This window comes from Lissotriton helveticus, chromosome 7 (genome assembly GCF_964261635.1).
Source record: "Lissotriton helveticus chromosome 7, aLisHel1.1, whole genome shotgun sequence".
NCBI classification, from domain to species: domain Eukaryota; kingdom Metazoa; phylum Chordata; class Amphibia; order Caudata; family Salamandridae; genus Lissotriton; species Lissotriton helveticus.
In genome coordinates, this window is record NC_136068.1 from 1,688,467,532 (window position 1) to 1,688,482,354 (window position 14,823).

General features: G+C 45.2%; 1 protein-coding gene across 1 annotated transcript in view; it reads left to right on the forward strand.

The window, feature by feature from the left end:
* The window catches only part of LOC144769635 (uncharacterized), an 846,940-nt gene that overhangs the window by 787,565 nt on the left and 44,552 nt on the right, over positions 1-14,823 (forward strand). The window lies entirely within an intron of this gene.

Below are 14,823 nucleotides of genomic sequence, written 5' to 3' on the forward strand. Positions count from 1 at the left end.
TAAATATTATACAAGTTAAAAATAGTGTACAATCGGAGCACAAATTTTAAACATCGGGTTCGACTAGACAGAACATTATCCATGGGAATTGTTATTAATAAATGACCAGCGCCTATGCCACATGGCCTGTAAAGTACAATAGGTAGGGAAGTATCACATTTTAGAATCCTTCGGGCCTGATGGTACTGCTTGAACCCCAAGTTTCTGCACAGTTGGATAAGCCATCGCTGCCTAAGAGGCTTATAGGATGGGCAGAAGAAGAAAACATGGGGCTCAGACTCCTCCTGAGCACCACACGCAGGACATTCTACCAACTTAGTGTGAAACCATTTGTGGGAAAAAACCCTAGGTGGTAGTGTACCATGTCTAAATTGTACATAGAGTTTCCTCGCTCCTCTGGGAAAAATCTCATCCAAAAATGGCTCAAGTTTGTACTCCTCTTTGTTGCTCAGAAACTCTAAAGTTAGGGAACGCAGCATAGAGTTAGTGAGGATATCCGCCAGCTGATGGTTGCGATGGAGTTTCACCAAATCAGCACGGGACATCTTCGTACAAGCAACTTCAGGGTTGCTCCAAAAATCCGGGTTACCTAACCTCTTCCTCTCGTTTCTTATATAAGCAAACCATTGGATTTTGTCAGTCCCAGGGAGTCCCATGAGTTCTTTGACTTCATCTCTAAAATACCTCAGTTCTGGGGTTACCCATAGTCTACGCCAGTATATTAAAGGGCGTAGACCAATTTCTTCATCTATAGGTCTAATACCTAGATCCAATCTTAAAGGGATAAGAGAGTAATGACTGGGAGAGTCAACCAATATCTCAAAGAAGACGTTTCCTGCCTTGAGGATGTATTCGGTCGAACAATGTCCCCACAGTTCTGCCCCGTATAATATGGCTCCCCTGACTTGCGCTTTGTACATTTCCAGAATGGAGGAAGCTGGTTTAGAGGTGGATTCCCTGTGCAATTCTAAGACACCTCCTGTGGTCTGTACCAGCCTCAGTTTAGCATTGGCTATCTGGGGACCCCACTCCATATTATCGGTAAGGCTAATGCCCAAATATTCTAATACGGTTACCCTTTCCAGAGTGGTACCGTTTAGAGAAGGGTTGAGACGGGTGATCTTTGGTGGGTTACAGATCATGCACTTTGTCTTTAAGGTGTTAATCTCCAACCCCCTTTTCTAGTAGAAGCTGGAAAAACTGTCTAGGGCACGCTGTATTCCCATTGAGGATTTGGGCAACAGAAGGGTGTCGTCGGCAAACATTAATGCCACTAACTGCTCATTTCTTAGCTTGGGTGCATCGATATCTTTGACCCCCTTAAGATGAGCAATTAGGGCATTGACGAAAAGACATAAAAGGGTGGGGGCCAGAACACATCCCTGTCTCACTCCTGTATTGACCAAAAACCTAGGTGTCAGGGCACCCCTTTTGCCACTTCTGAACTGGGCAAAATTATTTGTATGGAGTCTCTTGAGAATATCAAGAAGATAAATAGGGATCCCCATATCTGCCAATACTTCCCACAGGATGTCCCGAGGTACCAGATCGAACGCCGTCCTGAGGTCAACAAAAATTAGGTAGAGGCTGTCACACTATACTTTCACCATTTTCCAATACAGTAATTGCAGTCTAAGAAGTTGGTCTATGGTGGATATTTTTTCCCTAAATCCGGCTTGGTAGGGGCTCAATATCTCAGATTCCTCCATCCAGGTCTGGAGACGATCGAGAATAATCAGTGCAAAGAGTTTTTGGCTCACGTCGATCAAAATGATTGGGCTGTAATTTGCAGGGATTAATGGGGAGCCCTTTTTGAATACTGGGACAATCTCAGCCCCCAACCAAGTTTCAGGTATGGGGGAACCCTGAAGTATGGCGTTAAACAACAGACAGAAGTATAGAATCCAGACCACAGGTTGGTCCCTAAAAAGATCTCCGGGGATTTTTTCGAGACCAAGCGCTTTGCCTGCCGGGAGTCTCCTAATCGCACCCACCACCTCCAACAGTGTTATCATTATGCCTACCACTGGTTTAAAAATCTGCAATGTGGGAGCGTCTTCCAGGCTACATGGGAAGTTATTGTGTTCATTCTGGGGGATTATCAGGCTTGTGGAGGTACCCACTTCCGTCGAGTACAGCGCCTGGAAGTGTTCCATCCATCTCTTAGGCGTGATACTCGGCTCATCTGCAACCTGACCACAGCTACTGCCAGTTCTCACTATTGCCCAGAATTCCCGCATATTCCTATTACCCAGAGCACTTTTTATACTGTCCCATCTATTATTTTCCCAATGCTGTTTAGCCTCTGCAATAGTCTGCTTGTACTCCTGCCTCCTGAGTTTTACTTGGCTCCTAGCTGGGGCTTTAATTGGCTCAATTAAAAGAGACTTTGCTGTCTTACAGTTCTGATTGAACCACAACTGAGTCTTCTGATTTAGCCTGTGTTTGGTCACTACCTGATTAAGTAAATCTGCCAACTCAGCCACCAGCCTCAGATGTAATTTGGGGATTTTATTTATCATCACTTCCTGTCCGAGCTCGATAGAACCACTAATCTCCATAAGAATCTTATAAACAACTGAATATAAGGCGCTCATTTTATCCGAGGATTGTTTTATCACAAGCCATTTGAGCCTTCTTCTATCATTAGAGAGATTCAATTCACTGTTATAGCTAGTTTTGCCCTCATGGGCAATGCCAGTCTCAGGAAGTCTCAGATTTAAGGCCAGAGCATCGTGGTCACTGTCATGTCGTAATAAGATCTCAAAATCGGTGACCATAGGCCATGTCCTTGTCTCGACCAGGATATAATCTATCCTGGAGGTCTGGCCAATGCGATTGAACGTAGCATTTCCTTCACGATCTGACTGGGTACATCCTTTACAGGCTCTCATAGAGTGGGCCATGGTTATAGAATTCAGTTGGAGAGCCAACGGTGACCAAACCTTGATTGGAGTGAGATGAAGCTCAGGTATAGACCATTGCTCATCTTCTTCTAGAGTTAATGAATTTCCAATGGCAGATAAGGGCTATATTGACAATTAAAATCACCTACAATAATCAATATACTATGAACAGAGATGGTAGGAATATTGTTTCCCTATTTTATTTTTCCTTGCAATATTATATAGGGCGAACTCGACAACATGGCATGAGCACAATTTACATTACAGAAGAACACATTCATTTGTGGTAGGCACGGGGAGACAAAGCGATTTGCCTGGAATCACAGGATGTTGAGCTGATGCCGAGATTCGAACGTAGCTCCCCAGCTCTAAAGTCTGCAATTCTAGAACTTGTGGCGGGAGGTGTGTCTAAAAGTGTATGTCGGTGCTGGCCATCAATGAGAGAGACCTGTGCATTTTTCAAATCGGTGGTGAAAAAATATGTGTATGTTGTTGGAAATGTGGGCCGCCGTGCCACCAATGTACTTACCGGCGGAGGGTAAACACCCATTATTCCGCAACTTTCTTTCCGCATACCATCACTCCGCATACTTTCATTAAGAACGTACCATGACTCCGCAATGCCATTATAACGCATGGCATTACATTTGATATGCTTTTACCACGCATACATTTACAACGAAATTCGTTGTAAATGCATGAATGGTAAAAGCATGTTTTTTTAATGTTTGGATAAGGTAAGTATGAGTATAGGGGTATATGTTTTGGGGTACTGAGGTATATGTTTTGGGGTGTTTGGGTATTTTAAGGGTTCAGATATAGTTTTGGGTTATGGGGTACAGGGATAGTTTTAGGGTTCAAGGGTAGGTTTGGGTTTTGGGGTACAGGGGTACAGGGGTATTTTAAGGCTTCAGGGCTAGGTTTGGGGTTTGGGTACAGGTTTTTTTTAGGGTTCAGGGCTAGGTTTGAGTTTTGGGGTACAGGGGTATTTTAGAGTTCAGGGGTAGGTTTAGGTTTTGGGGTACAGGGTTATTTTTATGGTTTCAGGGCAAGGTTTGGGTTTTGGGGTACAGGGGTATTTTTAGGGTTCAGGGGTAGGTTTGGGTTTTGGGGTACAGTGGTATCTTAAGGGTTCAGGGCTAGGTTTGGGTTTTGGGGTACAGGGGTATTTTAGGGTTCAGGGGTATGTTTGGGTTTTGGGGTGCAGGGGTATTTTTAGGGTTCAGGGCTAGGTTTGGGTTTTGGGGTACAGGGGTATTTTTAGGGTTCAGGGGTAGGTTTGAGTTTTGAGGTACAGGGGTATTTATAGGGTTCAGGGTTAGGTTTGGGTTTTGGGGTACAGGGGTATTTTTAGGGTTTAGGGATAGGTTTGGGTTTTGGGGTACAGGGTATATTTATAGGGTTAAGATGGGATAGTGTTTAAGGGTGTTGGGGTATTTTAAGCAGTAAGGGTGGGTTAAGATTATGGGGTGCAGGGGTATTTAAAGGGAGCAGGGTGGACACCCAGCGCTGGAATGTACAGAACCTGGGAAGAAAAAACAATGAAATATTGGGCACAACGCTCGCTTTTTTTTTCCGTTATCCCGAGCCCCGCACACGCCCACACCCCCAGCACACGCCCACAGCACACAATATGAGACATGGCATGAAGGGCGGAACATCCAACCACACGCCCCCAGCGTTTGTCACGCCCCGGCACATGCCCACAACGCAGACACGCCCACAAGGGACTACTTTGCTGGCACGGTTCTTTTACCTTTTAAATGTATATGGTGGGCGTCTGCATAGCCTATGTCCTTCTGCTGCAACTGCCCTTTCCAACACTGTATTGGGTGTTGTGATTGGTGCTGTGGTTCCTGAGATTACCCGCCTCAAAGGTTTTGGCTCTCTCTCTCTTTATTTATTTATTTATTTTACATTTTTGGGTCCTCATTTTCGCCCTTGGTATACCACTTTGAAGCACAAGGAGAGAGATGTATACAGCCGCAGGTAAACTGTAAGAGACAACAGCCAGATTGTTCGATGTTGCCTTACAGTATTATATCGACCCTCTAGAAGCGCCACCGTAGGGTAACCATAGTAGAGTGATATTGCTGCGGGCCAATACCCATCACGAGTAAGGAACCACCACATTGGGTATGTAAAAAAAAAAAAAAAGAGGAACAGACCAAGCAGCTAATCATTGGACCTAGGGGAAAAAAAAACCCTGTCCAGTGAACAATTATGCCCAGTTCAAAAGGAGCCAAAAGTTAGGTTTAGCAGGATTGCCAGCTCTTACTAGGTCAGTTTTTGAGGTTTGCAGGACTAAAGTGCGCCAGTCTAAAACTGTAGGAGTTGATGCATCCTTCCATTTCCTACAGATTTCTCTTCTGGCTAGCAGTATACAATAGAAGAGGAGGTTTTTGACAGGGCCCTGGATCTCTGCTGATATTCCAAAGATTACAAGCAATGCATTTATCGAAATTTGAGAACCTAGGGCTAACGACAATGAAGCACTTTTGAATTCCAGTAGGGGAGCAGCCTGGGACATTCAAAAAACATATGCATGTTAGAAGCTGCTAGCGACCCACACTTGGGACATGCCACGGGAGAGTCTTTTGAGAATTTCGATAGTCTCTGCGGTGAATAAAAAGCCCTATGTAGGGTGAAAAGGTGGTTCCTGCGGAGCCAAGCAGGCTTCACAATGTCCCACAAGGTCCTAAAAGATGAAAACCACATATTCTCAACATCGTGGCCAACAAAAGATGAACTCCACAACGTCTCAGGCAGTTGGAATTCGCCATCGACCTCCTCCAGTAATGAGTTGTACCAAACTGAAACCTCCTTTCTAGCTGGAGATTTATCCAATAACAAGGTCACTAGACTACTACCACCTCCCAATTGGAATCTACCCCTAACAGAAACCTGTGAGTGGGCCCAACTTGCAATCTGCAAATATTTGAACTTAGAAAGTCCCGACCCTATTTTTGCCAACAAAGAATCCCAAGGAAGTAAACAGCCTTCTATAAAAAGGTCCCCCAGACCTCCAGACCTGCCTCCCTCAGAGGTGTTGCGAGGCTGTCCAGAAGCCATCCCGGGCTCCCAGGAGAGTCCCACAGTGGTGACCTAGATGCAAAGTAATCGACCTTTATAGCACTCCTAAGTTTAACCCACGTTTTTATCATACCTAGCAAGATCTTCAGCTTCACCTTTTTAAAAAACTTAGGGTCCCCAAACTTAAACAAGAAGCCCTGCTGGCCTACCCCCTCTCCTCTAAGTGAAGCTGCAAACATGGATCCGGTTCCAGAATTCGCAGGCATTTTAAGCAGCATCCTAGCGTGAGAGAGTTGAAATACCCACGCATATAGCTGTAAGTCAGGAGCTGCCAGTCCTCCTTTTTCTCTACGACGCCTGAGTTGGCCAGGTATGGGGGAACCCTGAAGTATGGCGTTAAACAACAGACAGAAGTATAGAATCCAGACCACAGGTTGGTCCCTAAAAAGATCTCCGGGGATTTTTTCGAGACCAAGCGCTTTGCCTGCCGGGAGTCTCCTAATCGCACCCACCACCTCCAACAGTGTTATCATTATGCCTACCACTGGTTTAAAAATCTGCAATGTGGGAGCGTCTTCCAGGCTACATGGGAAGTTATTGTGTTCATTCTGGGGGATTATCAGGCTTGTGGAGGTACCCACTTCCGTCAAGTACAGCGCCCGGAAGTGTTCCATCCATCTCTTAGGCGTGATACTCGGCTCATATGCAACCTGACCACAGCTACTGCCAGTTCTCACTATTGCCCAGAATTCCCGCATATTCCTATTACCCAGAGCACTTTTTATACTGTCCCATCTATTATTTTCCCAATGCTGTTTAGCCTCTGCAATAGTCTGCTTGTACTCCTGCCTCCTGAGTTTTACTTGGCTCCTAGCTGGGGCTTTAATTGGCTCAATTAAAAGAGACTTTGCTGTCTTACAGTTCTGATTGAACCACGACTGAGTCTTCTGATTTAGCCTGTGTTTGGTCACTACCTGATTAAGTAAATGTGCCAACTCAGCCACCAGCCTCAGATGTAATTTGGGGATTTTATTTATCATCACTTCCTGTCCGAGCTCGATAGAACCACTAATCTCCATAAGAATCTTATAAATAACTGAATATAAGGCGCTCATTTTATCCGAGGATTGTTTTATCACAAGCCATTTGCGCCTTCTTCTATCATTAGAGAGATTCAATTCACTGTTATGGCTAGTTTTGCCCTCATGGGCAATGCCAGTCTCAGGAAGTCTCAGATTTAAGGCCAGAGCATCGTGGTCACTGTCATGTCGTAATAAGATCTCAAAATCGGTGACCATAGGCCATGTCCTTGTCTCGACCAGGATATAATCTATCCTGGAGGTCTGGCCAATGCGATTGAACGTAGCATTTCCTTCACGATCTGACTGGGTACATCCTTTACAGGCTCTCATAGAGTGGGCCATGGTTATAGAATTCAGTTGGAGAGCCAACGGTGACCAAACCTTGATTGGAGTGAGATGGAGCTCAGGTATAGACCATTGCTCATCTTCTTCTATAGTTAATGAATTTCCAATGGCAGATAAGGGCTATATTGACAATTAAAATCACCTGCAATAATCAATATACTATGACCAGAGATGGTAGGAATATTGTTTCCCTATTTTATTTTTCCTTGCAATATTATATAGGGCGAACTCGACAACATGGCATGAGCACAATTTACATTACAGAAGAACACATTCATTTGTGGTAGGCACGGGGAGACAAAGTGATTTGCCTGGAATCACAGGATGTTGAGCTGATGCCGAGATTCGAACGTAGCTCCCCAGCTCTAAAGTCTGCAATTCTAGAACTTGTGGCGGGAGGTGTGTCTAAAAGTGTATGTCGGTGCTGGCCATCAATGAGAGAGACCTGTGCATTTTTCAAATCGGTGGTGAAAAAATATGTGTATGTTGTTGGAGATGTGGGCCGCCGTGCCACCAATGTACTTACCGGCGGAGGGTAAACACCCATTATTCCGCAACTTTCTTTCCGCATACCATCACTCCGCATACTTTCATTAAGAACGTACCATGACTCCGCAATGCCATTATAACGCATGGCATTACATTTGATATGCTTTTACCACACATACATTTACAACGAAATTCGTTGTAAATGCATGAATGGTAAAAGCATGTTTTTTTAATGTTTGGATAAGGTAAGTATGGGTATAGGGGTATATGTTTTGGGGTACTGAGGTATATGTTTTGGGGTGTTTGGGTATTTTAAGGGTTCAGATATAGTTTTGGGTTATGGGGTACAGGGATAGTTTTAGGGTTCAAGGGTAGGTTTGGGTTTTGGGGTACAGGGGTACAGGGGTATTTTAAGGCTTCAGGGCTAGGTTTGGGGTTTGGGTACAGGTTTTTTTTAGGGTTCAGGGCTAGGTTTGAGTTTTGCTGTACAGGGGTATTTTAGAGTTCAGGGGTAGGTTTAGGTTTTGGGGTACAGGGTTATTTTTATGGTTTCAGGGCAAGGTTTGGGTTTTGGGGTACAGGGGTATTTTTAGGGTTCAGGGGTAGGTTTGGGTTTTGGGGTACAGTGGTATCTTAAGGGTTCAGGGCTAGGTTTGGGTTTTGGGGTACAGGGGTATTTTAGGGTTCAGGGGTATGTTTGGGTTTTGGGGTACAGGGGTATTTTTAGGGTTCAGGGCTAGGTTTGGGTTTTGGGGTACAGGGGTATTTTTAGGGTTCAGGGGTAGGTTTGAGTTTTGAGGTACAGGGGTATTTATAGGGTTCAGGGTTAGGTTTGGGTTTTGGGGTACAGGGGTATTTTTAGGGTTTAGGGATAGGTTTGGGTTTTGGGGTACAGGGTATATTTATAGGGTTAAGATGGGATAGTGTTTAAGGGTGTTGGGGTATTTTAAGCAGTAAGGGCGGGTTAAGATTATGGGGTGCAGGGGTATTTAAAGGGAGCAGGGTGGACACCCAGCGCTGGAATGTACAGAACCTGGGAAGAAAAAACAATGAAATATTGGGCACAACGCTCGCTTTTTTTTCCGTTATCCCGAGCCCCGCACACGCCCACACCCCCAGCACACGCCCACAGCACACAATATGAGACATGGCATGAAGGGCGGAACATCCAACCACACGCCCCCAGCGTTTGTCACGCCCCGGCACATGCCCACAACGCAGACACGCCCACAAGGGACTACTTTGCTGGCACGGTTCTTTTACCTTTTAAATGTATATGGTGGGCGTCTGCATAGCCTATGTCCTTCTGCTGCAACTGCCCTTTCCAACACTGTATTGGGTGTTGTGATTGGTGCTGTGGTTCCTGAGATTACCCGCCTCAAAGGTTTTGGCTCTCTCTCTCTTTATTTATTTATTTATTTATTTATTTTACATTTTTGGGTCCTCATTTTCGCCCTTGGTATACCACTTTGAAGCACAAGGAGAGAGATGTATACAGCCGCAGGTAAACTGTAAGAGACAACAGCCAGATTGTTCGATGTTGCCTTACAGTATTATATCGACCCTCTAGAAGCGCCACCGTAGGGTAACCATAGTAGAGTGATATTGCTGCGGGCCAATACCCATCACGAGTAAGGAACCACCACATTGGGTATGTAAAAAAAAAAAAAAGAGGAACAGACCAAGCAGCTAATCATTGGACCTAGGGGAAAAAAAAACCCCTGTCCAGTGAACGATTATGCCCAGTTCAAAAGGAGCCAAAAGTTAGGTTTAGCAGGATTGCCAGCTCTTACTAGGTCAGTTTTTGAGGTTTGCAGGACTAAAGTGCGCCAGCCTAAAACTGTAGGAGTTAATGCATCCTTCCATTTCCTACAGATTTCTCTTCTGGCTAGCAGTATACAATAGAAGAGGAAGTTTTTGACAGGGCCCCGGATCTCTGCTGATATTCCAAAGATTACAAGCAATGCATTTATCGAAATTTGAGAACCTAGGGCTAACGACAATGAAGCACTTTTGAATTCCAGTAGGGGAGCAGCCTGGGACATTCAAAAAACATATGCATGTTAGAAGCTGCTAGCGACCCACACTTGGGACATGCCACGGGAGAATCTTTTGAGAATTTCGATAGTCTCTGCGGTGAATAAAAAGCCCTATGTAGGGTGAAAAGGTGGTTCCTGCGGAGCCAAGCAGGCTTCACAATGTCCCACAAGGTCCTAAAAGATGAAAACCACATATTCTCAACATCGTGGCCAACAAAAGATGAACTCCACAACGTCTCAGGCAGTTGGAATTCGCCATCGACCTCCTCCAGTAATGAGTTGTACCAAACTGAAACCTCCTTTCTAGCTGGAGATTTATCCAATAACAAGGTCACTAGACTACTACCACCTCCCAATTGGAATCTACCCCTAACAGAAACCTGTGAGTGGGCCCAACTTGCAATCTGCAAATATTTGAACTTAGAAAGTCCCGACCCTATTTTTGCCAACAAAGAATCCCAAGGAAGTAAACAGCCTTCTATAAAAAGGTCCCCCAGACCTCCAGACCTGCCTCCCTCAGAGGTGTTGCGAGGCTGTCCAGAAGCCATCCCGGGCTCACAGGAGAGTCCCACAGTGGTGACCTAGATGCAAAGTAATCGACCTTTATAGCACTCCTAAGTTTAACCCACGTTTTTATCATACCTAGCAAGATCTTCAGCTTCACCTTTTTAAAAAACTTAGGGTCCCCAAACTTAAACAAGAAGCCCTGCTGGCCTACCCCCTCTCCTCTAAGTAAAGCTGCAAACATGGATCCGGTTCCAGAATTCGCAGGCATTTTAAGCAGCATCCTAGCGTGAGAGAGTTGAAATACCCACGCATATAGCTGTAAGTCAGGAGCTGCCAGGCCTCCTTTTTCTCTACGACGCCTGAGTTTTTTCCCTAGCTAACCTTGGTATGTGGTCGTTCCAAATAAAAGAGCTAATATCACCTTGAAGTTTAGATATAGCAGAGGGCTCAAAGTACAGTGGAAGGGTATTAAACAAAAAGGAAATTTTGGGTAAAATAGACATTTTAACCAGGTTAACTCTGCCCAGGATTGAGAGAGGAAGTGGAGACCAAGATCGCATAAGTCTTCTACAATCTCTTGCCACAGTTCAATATTGCGATTTTATCTATGTCTTTGATAACCGAGATAACGTAGAGAAGGACTCAACTGGGCCCCTGCCACTGGCTCAGGGTCGTTCCACACCATCATCTCAGTCTTAGTTGCATTAATTTGATACCCAGAGTTCTCGCCAAAGTCAAGGGCCAAAGCAATCACTGAGGGAAGAGCGGTACGCAGTTCCGAAGAAAAAATAAGAATATCGTCCGCGTACAGAGCTACCTTCTTCTCCCATCCACTATAGACAAAGGGCTTGATGTTACACTCATCCCTCAGCCATTGGGCGAGGGGTTCAATGTATAAATCAAATAGGAGAGGGGAGAGGGGGCAGCCCTGTCGAGTATCTCGAGTGATTTTGAATGGGTCTGACAATTGTCCTTTAACCAATAAAGAAGCTGAGGGATTCTGGTGGAGCAGTCTCACAGCTACTCCTCTAGTATTTACAGATTGTGATATAGACACACAGAAGTCAACCCACCTATTTTTGCTGACCACAGAGAGCATCTCAGTCTCAGTGAGGTGGGTCTCTTGGAGAACAAGAACCTGAGCATCTGAGTCACGAAGATATTGCATTATCTTCCACTTTCTTGGGCTGGTACGCAGGCCATTCATATTCCAGGAAAGAATTTTTAATTTATCCATGGAAGTGTCTCCTCACCACCCTACCCACTAGGGCAATGAACCCCCAAGAATATCTAGTGATGTAAACCATTAAACAACTATCTCTCCAAAAGCAGCAACTTGGAACAAAGCTGAAAATGAGGATTTTTTTTAATTTTATACCTTGCCTCCCCCCCCCCTGTGCCCCACGCTACCCTCCCTCCCCCCATGGGAAACCCTTGCTCTATCTGTATGGAAGTTTCCAGAAGATAGTGCCCCTTCTGTGTTCCCATCTTGTCTGCACCCAAACCATATTTGCGCAAGCAGAAGGAAAAAAAAAAAAAAAGAACCACAGGCCAAGCAATATTATAGGAAAAAAGTGTTTTACAAAAAGAAAGCAAAAAAAAGAAGCATAAGTGTATAACCGTAGATGGTCAAACCATTTCTTTTCTCTAATTGCCTCCCTAATTTTCCGTTATACATTATTAACATTTTTCTGATTAATTAATTACTATTTTTTATTGTATATATATATATATATATATTTTTTTTTTATTTTTTTCCATCTAGTGGACTACACTAACTTTCTTATTAGTTTTCAGCAGATAGTGATCCCATTAAACTTTGCCTTTTAGCCTGACCCCCCTTTGTCCTTATCCCTTGCTTTTCCTATGGACAACAGCTCATCCGCTGCTTGTGCCGATCTAATGTTGTGCATAACCTTCAATGCCGCAGGAAACGCTAACTGAGCTACGGCCCCCAGACTTCTAAAGGCCTCAAGCCTTCTCCCAAACTCCCACTGTTTGTCAAGCATTGCTCTAGAAAGGTCAGACCTAATCTGAAAGTTAAAGCCCTTCCCGCTAACAGATTTCTGCTTGAGTGCCAGAGTCAAAATAGCTTCCTTCAGGGTGTATGTGTGAAAGTTCACTAATATTTTCCTCGGTTTTGTTCTTTGAGGATTTCTCCTGAAAGGATCTCTGTGGATACGCTGGATATCCATGGCCAGATTTTCCACTGATTGGTCTAATCTTAAAGATTCCTTTAACAGCTGGATAACATACTCCTTGATGTCTGACCCCTCACTGCCCTCCGATACATTGAGGATACGGAGATTACTATCGACAGGGTTCACGATAGGGCCCTCCATGACGATCGCATCTTCAGCCTCCACCGCCTCTACAGAAACTAGATTAACCCCCAACATGGCCTCATTATCGTGTGACGTATTAGCTGAAGCAGTAGCTGAAGCCCCTGCTTGGGGCTCCAATGATGCCATCAGATGTGGTGAGCCTTCAGGAATTTCCCTTAAGGGTTGTTGGTCTGAGAGGTGCAAAACCTGCGGGATTACTTTAAAGTAGGACCGCAGTGACGGGGTTATCCTCGACCCAGTGCTATTAGCTATTTTAGAGCCTTTGGCCCCCCTGGCAGAGCTACAGGTAAAAGCTCGTTTTGCCTCAACTTCTCCTGTCAGATAGGAAGATACCTTCTTTTTTGTGCCCAGGTCTATATTGGGGGGATTACTAATACTATCAGGGTCACACCCAGACCCAGAGCCTGTTACTGATTTTTTGTCCCCTTTAGCCTCCTTATGTTTTGTCCAACGTCTCCCTTTCTTCCTGACAACCGCCTGCTTTGGGGCTGTCAAGACAATAGAGGCCTGTGGAGAGCCAGAACCCCCAGAATCTGCCAACTCAAAATTCCCGTCACCTTGCTCGCTTTGACACCCAACGTCTTGCACCGTAGCGAGTACCTTGCTTTCCTCCTTGGTGTCCCTTGTAGGCCCCCGGTCTCCCGTCTTCACCTCCTCTTCCACCAACCTTGACAAGGTGCCTTTACTGGAGCAGGAACTGGACCCAGCGGAATTACCACGGGGCCCCAAAAGAAGGCTACGGGTCTTCCGCCCCCGACGGAGCTCCAGGGCGGCCAGAGACCACCGCCGCAAGCCCAGTACAGCCTGCAGCGGGTTCGTTGGGGCGGTTGGCAGATTCAGACTCAGCTCAGACGAGGGAGAGAGGGCGAGTGGAGCCGCGAGCACCAAACAGGCAGAACATGCTCCGCACCCACACATGGAGCACAGAGAGGAATGGTAGCGGCGGAGAAAAACGCGAAAAAGACTGCCAGGGCGAATAGGTCAAAAATCAACAGAGTAAACAGAGATACTCATGGGGCAATCCAGCGGGGGTCATAAACAGCAGAGATCAGCAGCTGGTCATTGCCAAAACGCCGTTGGAGTGCAGATGGTCAGGAACACAGGTACGGAGCACTGCGGCAGCTCAGCTAGCTGCCGCCATGTTTCCCCTCCCCGGCTCTCTCTTTATTATATTAGTATAGATAGGGAGTGGGAAGCAAACTACTCACCCCTACTGGTGTGAAGACTCTGGGATTAAACTGTGAGCCTAAATTGTGAGCTAATTGCTGTAAAGTGATGTGCTCTGGGTGCTGTAGCATACCAGTGGAAGTAGTGTTAGTTTGTGTTTATACAATATAGACTCGTGCATGAAACCATGAGCTCATTGCTATAAAGTCATGTAATCTGTGTAGTATTCCAATGTAAGTCATAGTAGAATGTTAGTATGTAATTCTACTAGAATCTAAGTATGTAATGTCAGAATGTAGGGCTGTCATGAGGGGAACCATGCAGAGTTTGTACACAGTGCTGGAGAAGACGGTTGCCTTGCTGCCTGCTTCTTTTGGTGGCTGTTTCAGGTGTCTTGTTTTTCTGTAATAAATCTACTTATTAGGTCCACTGCTATCTGCCTCTTCACTACATAAATTTGGCGATGAGCGGGAGAAGGTAAAAAGAAAGCAACCCTCACCAATATTTAAAAATTGCTTGCATTGTGCTGAAGACCCGTTTTCTTCTTGTAGCTGTTTCTACTCATGCCAGAGTCGTCGGCTCATTGAACTATGTCATCCGACTTCTGGTATCATTTATATTTTTAGATTTTGCGCTTCCTCTGCTTCTTCACTACATTCTGGTCGCTGTACTACCCGTGTGTAAGTAGTGTTAGTATGCGTTTATACTAACAAATGCGTCATGGTCCTAGGGAGGGTGACATGTTAGGCGCAGCTCATACAAAGTCCCCGGGTGTGCATTCACGGGACATTTGTGTTTGCTATTAGAGGGCTGGTGCATGGCTTCCACCCAGTGATAGCAAATCCTTGTTTGACTAATTGAAGCGAGAGGAGGAAAACCTTGTATCGCTTTAATAGAGGGGATGCGGATG